Below are 15,281 nucleotides of genomic sequence, written 5' to 3'. Positions count from 1 at the left end.
AATTATTTTTTCTATGTAATTAGTTTTTATTTAATAATTTTATTGAATAAATGTAAATTAATTTATAAGAGTTAAAACATTAGGATCTGAGTAACTAGCACCATCTAGATATGCAGAAATCATAAATATTTTTACAGGAAAAACATTACTATCTAGGTAACTGACACCATTTATATATATGAACATAATAAATGTTTGTACAGAAAACTGAGATGATCCTATAAGATAGTAATTGCATAATATGAATAATGAATATATTAAAACATTATAAAAAAATAATATTTTAATAAATTGTTACCTAAAAGTACCTAATGGCTGAGATTTTCTGTATCTAAATAAATTTCTAAATTGTGTTATTGTTTATATCAAACCTATTGATTATTGATTTAAATTTCTCTTTTGTTTCTCTAAATCTAATATATCAATAATAAATCACTGGTAAATTTTATGTTGATATTTTAAATTGATATACAGTATCAAATAATTTTGACCTTTTATAATTTAGATCCATACATAAATATGAAAATTATGAGTTTTTTAATTAATTATTAACCGGAAGAACTTGATTAAACTATTGGAATGAATTTAAATCGAGGTTAGTCAAGCAATTCAACTTCGATGTAATAACATACTTTCCCTTTCACATAATAAATTAATTAATGTTATATCTAAAAAAAATTAGAAAATATGTGCTATTTTAACATTTCTATGTAAAATGAATAATAAGATAAACTCTAAATAGTAATAATTTATTGATAATTTAACATTTCAATATAAAATGAATAATAAGATAAATTCTAAAGAGTAGTAATTTATTGATAAATATATATTTATTAGTATCTTGAACCCTTTGATATGGAAAACATTTTTATACTAGACAACATTCTTAAATACAAAATAAAATTTTCTAGATTAAATATTCAACAAAACACATCATTTTTGTCTCTCTTTAAAAACCAATAAAAATACATTTTGATGTTCTTGAATCAAATTTTCTTCTGTTTGTTGACAAAGTGCTAGCATATCACAAAGATCCAAACACCTTTAATCCATTAAAATTTGATGCAGTTTTGTAAATCATCTCATGAGGAGAAGAATAATTTAAAACAGATGTTGAAAACATGTTTATAATATGCGCAACATATCACAAAATGTTACCAATAAATTTTGGGTATATGAAATTGTATCATGAGAGCTATTGCTACATTTAATATAGATCATGTTTCTTTTCAACTATACTATTTTGATGTGAAATATTGACTCATAATGTTTGATGCACTATCTCTTTGTTAACAAATAAATTAGTCATGAAAAATTCGGTCCCGTTATCATATTTTATTATTTTTATTGTTGTCTCAATTTGTGTTTGAACAAAAACCAACAAAATTTTTCAAAGTCTGGATCGATATCTAGAAATTCATGAATAAATTTAGAATTTCATGTAATGTACATTTTTATTTATTATTAATTTATATAAGAGTACTTCATTTCTATTTTTATTTGCTAGCTTCATTGGCTTCTTTGGAAATAAAAGGAATAATTAAATGATAAAATGGATGTTGATGTAATCATGTAAACCAAGAAGAGACAAGAGTTGAAATGCTGTTTTTCGAGGTTCTGCAAAGAAGAATCTGATTGCTGTGTTGGTGAAAACTAAAGAACAGAAGTGAACAAATACCCTACATTTTGTATTGTATTGAATAGGTATAATTTTGTGTCACACCAATGGCTTTATTGTTGGAGTATTCTAAATGAAGATTAAACCCAATTATAATGTTAGATTTTTGTGAAAGTCATATGAAACTGATAGGTTTGGCTTTGTTTCATTATCAAGAATAGACAGCAATGCCACTGTCACCACATCTTCCACTCTTGTTCATTTTTAACAAATTCAAAATATATAATTTTCTATCAGATACAAAGGTTTGATTTTTTTCATAAATAAGAATCATTAAAAAAATTTATCTTAAAAATTAAAAATAATTAATCATAAATTAAATACTATTTTAGATATTAAAAAAATTATTAATATTTAAATAATTTCTATAATAAATAAATAATTTTTAAATAAATATTTAATTAATTATCAATTTTTTTACCAACTTTATAATTAATTAGTTAGTAGCTACAACTTTAATAATTAATTAGATACCAATTTTGAAATTATTTATTAATAATATAATATAATTTAAATATTAATAATTTTTTAGTTTTTAAAATAATATCTAATTTAATTAATATACTATTTTAGTTTCTAAAATAAGTCTATATTTAATGATTTTTTTATAATAAATTTTCTGCTCATAGTTTTTCATTTATGAAAAATAATTACGACAAATTTTATAAATGGAGATATTTTATTTATATTACGAGATAAAATATTAACATTTTTAAAAATTAATTTTAATTTTTGAAAAAAATTATTATTGTATAAGCATATTTATACAAATTCACACAAAATGTTTGAATCTTCCATATACGAAGTATTCAAAATCAATGTTTAACAATGTAGCACAGACACCGACACAGACACATACACTGATACGACACGGACACGGACGAAGATACGTATAATCTCTAAAATGTATGACACGGGGACACGAATCTATATATTATATAATTATGAATTATATAAATTGACAATAAAGATTTATGTACACAAGTATGTTCCATATTATTTTCTGGAGCATAAAGATGTTTTTCATAACTGGTTCAAAATGATTTGTTTCTTATTTTTATAATTATAATAAAAATTTATACAATAAGTTTGAGTTTTTAGAAAATCAATGTATTTTTCCTTTTTAATAGTGTTAGAACCGTACTAGAATTGTCAAAAATCCAACAAATACTTTTTGAATTGGACACTTTACGGATACGTGTTCTACAAGTGTCATATGAGTGTCGGTGTCCGATACGAGTATTTGACACTGACACACCATTTAAGAGAAGTGTCTGAGCTTCATAGATACTTAATGAAAGTCTTGAATTACCAAAATAAAAAAACACAAATACCACTGGTTTAATAGATGATTGGTTTAATAGTTTTAAATTGTTTATACTGGTTTGAGCTGATGATCAATTAGGTCTTAACATAATCAATTAATCAGTCCTTATTACTCCTTCTGTAAAGAATCAATTATATTGTATCATATTCTTCAAATTGTGTTTTCATAAATAACTCATAACAAAATAATCTATTAATACTTAATATAATCAATTAGGTTATTTAAAAAAGCTCAAGATCAAGATCAAGGTTTGTGTTGGTGCTTGTTTTCTCTTTGTTAAAAATCTCTTAGGAATTCAATCAGAAACACATGATATATTTACTGTAATTGTACTATGCTTTTTATAAATTCTTTTGAGGATGCTTGAGAGAGTTTAGATTCATATATTAAATTGCATGCTTCACACGTGCTTTATGGTTATAATCTAAACATTATAAAATACTACACACAATCACTCTATGATTTAGTTCATTGATATTGGATCTAGAATAATTTGATTCGAAGGAATCTTATACAATTTTTTTTATCTTCTTATTACATTTTTAAATATTCTTTATCATTGTTTGATAAGTATCTTGTCTCGAAATTTAACTGTTGTAAGAAATATTTTTCAAAATGTGTAAATAGAAAACAAAATTTTAAAAATATCAATTCACCCCTCTTAACAGTGGAGAGTCCTTTTTCTAAAAATATATCTTACTTCAACACCCCCTATGTGTTGGAGATTCTAAGTGGGTGCAAACCTCACCTCATGAGCCGATTTTATGGGGTTGAGTTAGACTTAAAGTTCACTTTGTAATATGGTATCAGAGCCATTTTTGAGCTTATCTTAGTGAATGTTTGTTTGGCTTATCAGGTCACCTGCTATCGGACCACCCATAATATGTTATCCCACGCACGAGCTGTCACTCTCGGTATGAGGGGGTGTGTTGGAGATCCTAAGTGGGTGCAAACCTCACCTCATGAGCCGATTTTATGAGATTGAGTTAAGCTTAAAGTCCACTTTGTAATATAATTTTTAAAGAAAACAAAAATCCAAAAAAATTGAAAATTTTGTGATAAAAAATTTGGAAAAGTTGAGATAGAAAAAATTGAGAATGATATCACACAATGTTTAGTTAGTCCACGTGAATTCCAACTCATGATGAACGATTATTGAATCGTTTTAAAAATAGTTGGATTAATATATAATAGATGGAAGAGAAATAGCAGATAAAAGAAATGAAAATGCAGGTTTGTCTCCTTCAAGGAGCATCAAGAAATCGGCACATATCGCTGAGATTCTATATAAACTTTAGCAATGCTCTTTCTTTTGTCTTTTACTTTCTCAGAAATTATAATTAAATCTTGTTTCCACCATAATTGATTCTGAATCCGAAACATCCATTGCAGTCACTACAATGATATATACTTGTTCAGTTTTACTCACATCTTTTCCTTTCAATTTACTATTTTTTTATTTTTTTTACACTATAAATAATAAATAACTTACATCTGACACTGTTTATAATAATATAATAATATTTTTAAATTAAAAAATAAAATATTAATTTATTAAAGTGTGAAGTGTGAGGTGTTAATATATGAGATTTTTTTATTGTCTATCTTGTTGTTATGTACAAAACCATAAGATGTGAGGTGTTTTGTTAAGAAAAAACTATTCTAGTAGGTCGTGTATAGCTGTAAAAAGTCTGCTAGACAAAAATATATACCAACCTTAACCCACGGAATAATAATGGGAGAAGACATTCATGAAATCTACACATATATATATATAAAAACTACTAATTCATGTGTATCTTTCTTTCTTCAACTAAATTACTATTTTAATTTCAGACCAGGTAAAGTATCGGGGTTAATCTAAACAAAAATCTAAAAAATCTTAGCTTCTAAATCCTAAACCCTAAACCCTAAACTCTAAACCCTAAATCTAACTCAATCTTTTTAAAATAGTTTATAAGATAAGGTTTATATTCATTAATATATTATGAAATATTTTAATTATATGATTTCAATATATCAATAGAGTCGGAATGTCTCATTTTAGATAAATTTCTAATGAACGCACATCTTAACCATCTCCACATCATAATTTCTTTCTTGAAAATACTATGTTTCGATTACATCCCACATGATTCATAGTTCATCTTACTTATTAATGTTGAAGATGGATAAACCCATAAACCCAACGATTAAGATACCATTCAATCATCATAAATTTATACTTTTAAAATAGTTAAAAAATATCTCATTTAAAATCACAATTTGATAGGTAAAAACCAATATTTAACTTTAAAACACATATCACAATCAATTTAAATAGTCAACCACTTATCTGATTTTTTTAAACATCAAACCATTTTTTAATAATTGATTAGATTTTACTATAATTGAATATTGGTTTAATAGTTTAACATTATTTATACTTGTTTGAGCTGATAATAATTAGGTCCTAGCATAATTGATTAGTCCTCATTACTCATTGCGTAACTAATCAATTATATTGTATCATATTTTTCTAGTTATGTTTCTATAAATAAATTAGAACAAAATAATCGATTAATACTTAATATAATCTATTAGGTCATTTAAAAAAAAAAAATCTACAAAATTGTTTTAGAGGTTGTCTTGAAAAGATATTAATTGTTTGCATAACTACTACTTACAAACTAACATGAAACTCTCCGATAAGTGTTATAAACATTATAAAACCATATTGCTTGCTAAAAGCTCAAGATTATAAGGTGATTATAAGGTTTCTGGTAGTGTTTTCTCTTTGTTCAAAATCTCTTATAAATTCAATTAGACATACACTACCAGAAAATTATTAAATAGAAACAAATTTTAGTTAAAAAAAAAATTAATTAGTATAGTGACTAAATTAGAGACCATTTTAAAGATTAAAACAATTATTAGTTTCTATTATTGATAAATAGTTTCTAAATGATATCTAATTAGCTACCAAAGTTTTTGCTATCAAATTTAGAATCTAAATAAATGGTAGCTAATTAGATACCAATTTAGAAAATATTTGTCAACAATATAAACTAATTTAGAAATTAATAATTTTTTTAATCTCTAAAACAATATTTAATTTAGTCACTATAGTAACTAATTATTTTTTGTCTCTAAAATTGATTTTTATTTAATGATTTTTTTTAGTGATAATGATAACTTTCCAATTATTTTATGTTGTGTATAATGCATCTTGTTCATATATTTAATTTAATTGTACTATGTTTTTTTTATAATTTTTTTAGGATGCTCAAGAGAGTTTAGATTCATAATTAAATATGATTGCATGTTTCACACGTGCTTTACGGTTATAATGTAAACATTATAAAATAGTATACACAATCACTCTAAGATCTAGTTGATTGATATTGGATCTAATAATTTGATTTGAAGGAATCTTATACAATTTTTCTATCTTCTTATTTCATTTTTAAATATTCTTGATCATCGTTTGATAAGAATCTTGTCTCGAAATTTAATTGCTGTAAGAAATATTTTTCAAAATGTGTAAATAGAAAACAAAATTTTAAAAATATCAATTCACCCCTCTTAACAGTGGAGAGTCCTTTTTGCTAAAAAATCTATCTTACTTCCATTTCTATGTTTTTTTAAATATTTTTCTCTAGTTTATGTATGCTAAATAAAATCAATTGCTGTAAAAAAATTATATATAAAACTAGTTCATTTGAAAACAAAAAAAATTATATATGATCTGATACCGTATTACAAAGTGGACTCAACCCCATAAAATCAGTTCAAGAAGGTGAGGTTTGCACCCAATTATATATCATGAAAGGCTCTAATCTCTAGTCGATGTGAGATCTCCGTCCGTGTGTGTTAATTCTTAAAGAAAACAAAAATCCATTTGAAAAAATTGAGATGGAAAAATTGAAAATTTTGAGATAAAAATTTTGGAAAACTTGAGATAGAAAAATTTGAGAAAGATATCACAGATATGTTTAGTTAGTCCACGTGAATTCCAACTCATGATCAACTATTATTGAATCCTTTTAAAATTAGTTGGATTAATATATAATAGATGGAAGAGAAATAGCAGATAAAAGAAATGAAAAATGCAGCATGCACGAAGTGGAAGTTTGTCGTTTTGTATAAATAATTTATTTATTTATTTATTTTTCTTGCTTTCTAATAAAAAAAATTGTATAAAACCATAAGATGGGAGGTGTTTTGTTAAGAAAACTAATCTAATAGATCGTGTATAGCTGTAAACATAGATTTAGTCATCATCAACCAAACCTAAAAACACATGACCTAAAAAATTTACAATAAATTACAAGTCTATGATGTGATTTCTTTATTATGATTTAGACTAAGTGTGATTAAATATGAATTTATTAACATTTATATGCATTATCTCTGTATATATGCATGTTATGATGATATGTTTTGTGTAATTAATTCAATTTTATATATTTATTGTGTGACAGTGCATGGATCATGTGGTAAGTGACTATATTTTATTCCAAGTGTCAAAATATCAATCTTTACTTTAAAACTTTTATCATATATTATGTTTTGAGAACCTTCTAAGTACAAGGATATACGTTTTTTTAACAGTCACAATAAATTTATTGAATAAAAATCAATAAAAAAATAATTAACTATTATATTAATTAAATTATATATTATTTAAAGATTAAAAAATTATTAATATATAAAATAGTATCTAATTTGTGACTAATTATTATTTTTCTTTAGAATTGATTTATATTTAGTGATTTTTTTGTGTGTATAGAGATTTTGTATTTGTTAATAGTATTGTATTTGATTTTATAGGTAGTGTGATAGTTTTAAGCACAACGTTTCAATTATTAGTTAAAATTATGCTAATTTACTGAAATATAGGAACTTAGTAAAACTATTTGTTTAGGTATCTATATAAAAGTACATATATATATATATATTTATATATATTATTTTTATTTTATTGATAACATAGTTTTAGGGTATTTATAGTTTTAGTTTTTAATTTTTTTATTCATAAATAAAATGTTTCAAATATATATTTTAGTTTCAACTACTGTTAATCTTTTACTATACTTTTAATCAATTTTAAAATAAAGTGAAAATCAGTTTGTATAATTCTAAAAAAGATACACCTTGTATAAATAGATGGACTGAAGTAGTGATAATAGTTGGTACAATCCTACGTTATCGGAAATTAATAGAGATCTCAATTTTTTTATTTGAAAAATTATTGCACCAATTAAATATTATAAATGACTACTAAAAAATTATTAAATAAAAATTAATTTAAAAATAAAATAATAATAATAATAAATTAAATTAAATATTATTTTAGAAACTAACAAATTATTTTCTAAATTAGTTTTTATCATTGATAATTAATTTTTAAATTAATATTTAATTAATTATCAAGATTTTAGTTATTAATTATTTAAATTTTAAATTGATAGTTAAAATATTTGTAACTAAATAGATATAAATTTAAAAACTATTTATTAATAATAAAAACTAATTTAGATATTAATAATTTTTTAATCTCTAAAATAATATTTAATTTAATTAATAAAATAAATAAATAATTTTTATTTTTAAAATTAACTTTTATTTAATAATTTTTTTAGTTTTGGTATTATAAGACTTTGTAACGGGTCTTCAAGTACTTGTAAGATGCGTTAAGGACCGTCGTCTAACACATGTACTGACTTTTCTTCTTTACATTTCTTTGATAACAATAATACATGTAAAAACGCATACTATAAACAAAACTCATTTCAATGAAATTTTAATGTCACAGATAAAAACAATATGGAAATGTGATTATATAAAAATTAGTAAAATTAAATTATTACTAAAAAATAACTATAGAAATAAATATTTTTCATTAATTTTTACAATAGTATAATAACAAAGTACATACAAATAGCTATTATTATATTTTTATAAATAATAAAATTAATTATATTCATTTCTAATATCTATTGCTGATTAAAAAAATCTAATATCTATTATATTTTTGACATTTCATTTTAACCCTCACATCGTCATCTACAATAAAAAAAAATATATACACATTAAAATGACATAAATGATTAGAATACTTTTAAAAACAATATTTAAATAAATCTTAAAATGAAATACATATTAACACTTGTTTTGTACTTTTATTTCTCACACGAAGTCTTGAACTCAGAAAGAAAGAAAAAAACGTAAAATTGTGCGTTTGACTATCACGCATAGACTAATATATCAGGTTATAATAGTCAAAGGTGCAATGTTAATGTTAAGAAGTGTTGGTACAGAAAAATAATTGGACTTCCTTTAATATTTTTTTTTGAGAATTCTAATTGTTATATTATAGTGAGTAATTATAATTTTTAGATATATTATAGAAGTTTCAAATCTTGGTTTATTTTTCTTTCAAACATAGTATTAAATTCATTTAAAGTCTATTTTAATAAAAGTTTGTTAGACTTATCGTGTCACTTATTATCGAATCATCTATAACATATATTTTTCACATACGAGTTGGCAATCTCAGTGTAAGTGGATGTGTTGGAAATCCTACGTCGATTAAAAATTATTTTTATAAGTGAGTACAAATCTTATTTTATAAGTCGATTTTTTGAAGTAATGAAAAGTTTAAACTGCAATTCTTAATAGTGAATACGTTACTTCTATTCTCATCTTCAGAAGGTCAGAATAAATAAAAAAATTACAAATTTATTATCTTAAAATTTTGTTGGAAGACATTTGAGGAGTCTTCTTATTTGACTTAGCAGCATGCATTCAATGGTTTTGTTTGATGCTTTATATTATAAAACGTTTATATTCAAACTAGAATAACGAACACGTAAAAAGAAGTGAAGCGAGTCTAAAATTCCATTAGTTTATTAAATGGTGTTTCCAATATTGTGTCTGAATAACTGTAGTGGTCAATTGCTGAATAGAACCGCTCTCTACTTCAAAAGAGTCTGCTACACAAAAATATATCAGACATTCATGAAATCTACATATAAATAAAACTACTAATTCATCTCTATCTTTCTTTCTTCAACTAAATTACTATTTTAATTTCAGACCATGTAAAGTATTCAACTTAATCTATAAAAAAAAAATCTTTATATCATTATTTTAGCTCCTAAACTTAATCAGATATCGAAATATATTAATAATTTAAATTAATTATAACTAAACTTTATAAAATTAGTTTCTAAAATAAAATTTATATTCATTAATATATTATGAAATTTTTTAATTTCTAGTTGACGTTGAATTTTCTTCTGACACCGAAACCTCTGTCAACTCGTACGTGAGATTATATATTATAAGTGGTTTGATAGCCACTGGTTTAGTAAGTCTAATAAACTTTTGTTATAATAGACTCTGATACCATCTTAAGAAGTGAATTTTAAATCTAACTTAATCTTATAAAATTGACTTATAAGATGAGATTTACAGCTACTCATATATTATGAAATGTCATAATTTTCGGTCGACGTGAAATCTCCAATCAACTATTATCATGTTGGATAAAAACACGTGACATGTTATATTTTTATGAGAACTTTTTAAATTTTATTAATTTTTAGGGCTAAACGCATTTTTAGGATCAAAATCAGCTTATAAAATAAAGTTTATACTCATTAATATATTACAAAATGTTTTTATTTCTAGTTGGCATCCCTGTCGTGTAGAAACCTGTGAACTCATGCGTGAGATCACATATCATAAGTGATCCCATAGCGATTGGTATAATAAGTTCAACAAACTTTTGTTAAGATAGACTCTAAATGATTCTGCTATATTAAGACATAGACTTTAAATCTAAATCAACCTTATAAAACTAACTTATAAAGATAAAGTTTGCACCCACTTATATATTATGAAATGTGTCATAATCTCTAGTCGACGTGAAATCTTCAATCAACTATTATGATGTTTGATTAAAACAAGTGACATCTTATATTTTTATATGAGAACTTTTATAATTTTATTAATTTTTAGGGCTAAACGCATTCTTAAGACCAATTTGTTCATGTTTTAGATACTATATAACTTTTGTTTTCTTGCGCTTTTAGCCTCCTACGTGATAACAACACAGACATTGCTGACTGCATCAGCTTATTACAGAACAGCAAGATTTTGTCTTGAATCTGCAAAAGTTCTTGTCTGGTTTGGCTTCATCCATTACGGACTTATATTCGTTTAATCCGATTTAAGAAGAGTTTGATAATTAATAACATGTCTAATCTAACCTAAAAGTAAACTATACATTGGTCCAATTTATTCATCATTAGACCAAAAGAATTTAAGCGTCTGTTCCTTCTTTGACCAGACTTATTGCATGCATATATCTACACTTAGTCCACAACTGTTTTATAATTTTTCATCAAATATTTTCTTCCTTCATCTTCAACCTTCAGCAATATCTTACATTTTTCCACAACAATATTCTTTCAATATTATATATATGTATATGTTCTTCCTTCTTCTTCAACCTTTAGCAATATCTTATATATATGTTCTTCCTTGACCTTCAACCTTTAGCAATTGACAGATATATAATCTAATATATTTTGGTTTTGACAATTAGTCCAATTCAATTATGTACTGAAAACATAGACATTGTTATCACTTCAAACTTCAGCAGCCACTTGGATCAAACATGTCTCATGCGTGGCCTCTAGAATATGTACCAGGAAGGTGAATTTCTACGGAGAGAAGCTTTTTTCATATCAAAAAAATATTTTAATATTGCTGAAATTGTTTTATATCAGTTGAAATTTATGCAATCAGAGACTTAATTTAATATTTTGCTGATTGAAAAAGAATAGCCTGTAACTGATGTGATCCTCATTAATGTCAAAACTTAAAAGAAAAGTATTACGAAGTTGACTTTAAGCTTAATTCAATCTCATAAAACCAGTTCATGAAGTGAGGTTTGCATCCATTTATATACTATGAAAGACTCTAATCTCCTTCACACCGAGACTGTCAACTCGTGCGTGAGACTATATATTATGGGTGGTCCGATAGCGGCCCGATAGGCCCAACACAAACACTCATTAAGATAGGCTCGAAAGGACTCTGATACTATATTATGAAATTGACTTTAAGTTTAACTCAACCCTATAATACAGGCTCATGGAATGAGGTTTGCACTCACTTATATACTATGAAAGACTCTAATCTCTAGTCGATGTAGGATCTCCAACAAAAAAGAGTCAATTTTCAGACCACTTAATTGAGTTTCTTAGCTTTCATGGAGATAAGTTTTGTGTTTTGAATTAGCAAAAATTGTGTTAAAAATAAAACCATCAATGTAGACCCAAGATCGAGAGATTAATTTAATAATATAAATTTTCATGTAGATAAAATTTAATAGTAATCATGATTGAGTTATTTAATTTTCATTTGGATAAATTTAATTAGATAAGTTTCAGCGTCGAATTACACAAGATAAGTGTCTAATGGCCAACCATGTAGATAAATTTAATAATAGTGATTGACTAAGTTATTTAATATTGAATAGCACAACAATGGACTTTAGTAAAAAGATAAAGACTAAAATGTATTTTAATTTAATTTAACATACGATTGTGAAAGAATAACATATGGTATTCATTTTAAAATTTATATACACAGAAATTAGTCGTCAAAATACACAACATATAAAAACTACACATTTCATTAGCTAATAACATACACTGAAAATTCACATTTTATTTAGGAATTTAATAATTGTACATTTTTATCGGTGTAAAATAAAAAATTACAATTGATATGGTTTTTAGGATAATTAAAGTCAATAAAGATTTTAAAGCTTTACATTATCAATACATCTGTTATTTTTTTTATCTAATAATCAATCCTCATATAATGACATTTTTTAAATAGAATAACATTTTCTTCGATGAGGCCTTTTAGTAGCATTAGAAATTTTCAATATAATACTATCTTTGAATTTATATATAGGCAAAAATATATATTGTTATCGAGATAAATAATTTTATTTAAATTTATTGAATTTATATTTTTCATATTTGAACATGGTTAAATTGATCCATATAGAACTGAGTATAATAATAGTTCAAAATGTGATTGTCATGATTGTTGATGTTGTTTAAAATCTGGCTTATGATATGATGCATAGGGTGACTCATACTACTGTTTATAGTATAATAATTAATATTTTTCTATCTCTAAAATTATTTTTTATTTAATGATGATTAAATCTTCTTAGAAGAAACATTAACCACGAGAAAACCGTCAAATTACAATACCATATTTTAATTCTTCATAGATTGTTAAAATTCAAGAATCATGAGAACGACATAATCTTTTTCATCTTTTACCAAACACACCTTAAGAAGCTATTTTATAATATTAATTATAATTTTCATTTCTACTATTGTTCTGATAATTTAGAATTTAAAAAAATTGATAGAAATATGAAAATTTAACTAAACACCTTTCAATGTAAAAAAAAAAAAATCATTTTTAGTTATAATATTTCTAAAAATGTAATTCTTGAAACCATAATACTATATCTTGAAGTAAATGATAAAAAAAACCAATCATTTGGATTTCGAAACCTCTGTTATTAAAACTTAGAACTGGCCTAATATGAATACAACTTGAACACAAAGTAACTCATGGGCAAAGAAAACTCACCAAATATATGAATATTTGTCACTTTCAAATTATCATGGAAAATGTTTTGTTCATACTATATTGAGATTATTTAAATTAAAATTTTATACGAGTTCTTTGAATTTAAGGGCCAATATCAGAATATGATGGATTCCAAAAGAAACTTGTATTCTCAGTTGTTAAACTATATATTCTGTTATTAACATTGAGAAGTGACCTTATATGAATATAACTAAGCCAAAAAAGTAACTCAAGGCAAAGAAAACTGCCCAAATAATTAATATAAATATTTTGTCTTATTCTGAGATTATTATAAGAAGAATTGTTGGTCATAGTATACCAATCAATTTAAATTTTATACAACTTTCAACTCAAGGGGCAAAGTCAGAATATGATGGATACTAGTGATGTTTACGTAAACTTCAGATGGTGCAGTTCAAAATCCAATGGCTGCTTATTAGTTTATAATTACACGTTAAAAAAAATAATAATTCAAAAATAAAACTAGAAGAATTTGTTTGAACCTGTAGACTGGGGTGAGGTTAGAACAAATTAACAATTGATTTCTAAAATTTAATGTTGTAGATCCACTACAAGAAAATCATGAAATAGAAACCAATTGTTTAGACTAAAATAATTAGTTGCAATAGTAACTAAATTAGAGACCATTTTGAAAACTAAAATAAAAATTGGTTTCTAAATTAGTTTATATTATTTTCTATTATTGTTAAATAGTTTCTAAATTGGTCTCTAATTAGCAACCAAGATTTTAGAGACTAAATTTAGAAACTAAATAATTGGTAGATAAAACCTTGGTTGCTAATTAGATACCAATTTAAAAATTATTTAACAATAATAGAAAATAATATAAACTAATTTAGAAACCAATTTTTGTTTTAGTTTCTAAAATGATCTCTAATTTAGTTACTATTGCAACTAATTATTTTGGTTTCTAAAAATTGGTTTCTATTTGATAATTTTCTTGTAGTGATCTTTCATATATTAAGGATAAAATTAGTTTGTACTATATAAATAAAAGACAATTTTTATCTCATAAAATTGGTTTTATGAAAATAAATTTAATTTAAAATATATTTTTAAATATGATATTATTAAGAATATATTGTATTTGAGTGAGTCACTCGATATCGAGTAATCCTCACTTTAGTATACCAATTTTATGAAAAAAAATAGATTTAAAAATACCTTCATTCTTAATACTTGATTACGTCATGTATAATAATATATCAAAAGAGAAAGGAAAAGTGATCATATGAATCATATCGAAAGCATCTTTCACAAGATCTATGACCAAATCTAATATTTTACTATGCAAAGGAAAGAATTTCAACCAAGCAACAATAAGGGCTTAAGTATTTAGGCCCAAGATACTAAAATGATATTTTTTGTTGGCAGTTTCTTCCTGCACCTCTACATTTTTCTTCCTGCACCCCCACAAGGTTGTGCAAAGACAAAAGTGTTCCTATATAAATTGTACATTTTCTTTTGTATTCCAGATTATGAAATCTGGTAAATTTTCGGATTGGCACTTCCAGTAAATTTTCGGATTGGCGCATCCGGTAATCTCCTGGATTTATGCTTCCGGTAGTACATGAATGA

Source organism: Phaseolus vulgaris, chromosome 3 (assembly GCF_000499845.2).
Source record: "Phaseolus vulgaris cultivar G19833 chromosome 3, P. vulgaris v2.0, whole genome shotgun sequence".
Taxonomy (NCBI): Eukaryota; Viridiplantae; Streptophyta; class Magnoliopsida; order Fabales; family Fabaceae; genus Phaseolus; species Phaseolus vulgaris.
The sequence above is the reverse complement of the archived record's forward strand: the minus strand, read 5'-3'. Positions refer to the sequence as shown.